This window comes from Crocodylus porosus, unplaced genomic scaffold (genome assembly GCF_001723895.1).
Source record: "Crocodylus porosus isolate Cpor-Errol unplaced genomic scaffold, CroPor_comp1, whole genome shotgun sequence".
In the NCBI taxonomy this organism is placed as follows: Eukaryota; Metazoa; Chordata; order Crocodylia; family Crocodylidae; genus Crocodylus; species Crocodylus porosus.
This window is the reverse complement of record NW_017728931.1, coordinates 100,298,342-100,299,930: the sequence shown is the minus strand read 5'-3', so window position 1 is coordinate 100,299,930 and position 1,589 is coordinate 100,298,342. Positions and strand designations below refer to the sequence as shown.

At 42.5% G+C, this 1,589-nt stretch overlaps 1 protein-coding gene across 2 annotated transcripts in view; it reads left to right on the top strand.

The window, feature by feature from the left end:
* CTTNBP2 (cortactin binding protein 2) overlaps positions 1-1,589 on the top strand; it is a 151,968-nt gene that overhangs the window by 36,652 nt on the left and 113,727 nt on the right. The gene's annotated exons all lie outside the window — the stretch shown is intronic.

Sequence of the window (1,589 nt, the reverse complement as noted above, 5' to 3'; positions counted from 1 at the left end):
GTTGTTGCCGCAAGTCGTCAACCCCAGGAGGGATCTGGGCAAGGCGAAATGTTAGCCTCGAGCCCCACGTTGGGCGCCAAAAACTGTTGTCAGCACAAGGTGCCCAAGGGAGGCAACAATTGGGTTCGTTGCCCCAAATAAACACACTGGGGGGAGAAGCAGACAGAGTTTATTTGAGCTCAAGTAAAAGGCACAGGGAGACTGTATGGTCTCAAATCCTGCGAGCTTAACCCTGCAACAGTGGAATTTTTTATACCCGGGTCAGTTTCCCAGTGATTCTCCACCAGCTGGCCCCCCTCTTCCTCCCCTTTCCCTCCTCCCTTCTCTCTCCGAGCGGTGCCCTTGCGTTCCACAGATAACAGTTTTAGCTCGCCTGCTTTCCAGAAGGACAGGAGATTGCAGGCACCATAGAAAGGGTTACGAAGGTTGGGCAAGGGGGGGTCCTGGCTCGTCTGAGCCCAGAGCAGAAGGACTTCCTCGACGCTCGTGGTCTTCCATCCCTCTGAGTTACCTGGGGTTATGCCCAGTGACACCAACAATATGATTTAGTTCATGGATCTCTGGATTGACCCCAGCAATACAGGGGCCAGTACATGGAACATACTACATGCGGTGCCCATACCAGACCAGCTATGCATGCTAGCTCTAGGACTGGTCTGGATTGAGCCTTGCTGGAGCCAGCACCCAAAGCTGGTCTGGTGGGGCACTGCATGCAGTATGTGTTCTGCATTACCCCCCCTGTGTCAAGAGCAGGAGACATGTGGGGCAGAAAATGTTCTGCGGAAAATTTTCTAGTGCTTAATTTTTCTGTAGGAAATTTTTAGAAATTGAAAATTCATTATTTCATAAAATTAATTAGTAACAATGAATGGATGCCAATACAATATTAGGCAAGTTTGGCAGTTTCAAAGTTGTAATTAATGTTTTTCAGGTAATTATCTGTATAAAGTGTGTGAGAGAATACATATATGTCTTATTGATTTGTAAACAGGAGGGTAAATACATTCACATAATAATCATAATGCAAAAATCAAGTTATGAATTCACCTAATTAGTTGTGCAGGTCAGGTCAAATCAAAACCAAAGGTAAAATTCTAATTTCTTCTCAGACTGCAAGTGAAAGCAAAACCAGTACTAAAACTGATTAATTTTTGTTTCACTTTCAGTTCAGTAAATACACAGAGCAGTGTCTCATTTCTTTTCTTGAGTTGGGGAACTTGGAAGTGTTTGCATAAGATCTATTAGTTTTTCAGTGCTTTTAGTTTGAAATAGTCATAATAATGCCAAATCAGAAAAAAAACTAGTGTGTGGCATCATTATAGTGAAGTTCAAGCCAGTGAAGGAAGGAAGAAAGTTGGTAAATGTAAATATTGTGGGCAGGAGTACGCTAACAACGCAACAAGAATGAAGAAACATGTAATAACATGTAGAAGCTGTCCTGAAAGAGTACAAGCCATATACAGAAAGCTAATACAACCAAGTGGTGGAACAACATCATCTGAGAAAAGTCTACTTCAGGAATCCTATGTAAGTAAACAAATTAATATGTTAAACAACGCAGTATAGACTAGTATCTGTATTGTTTTGAA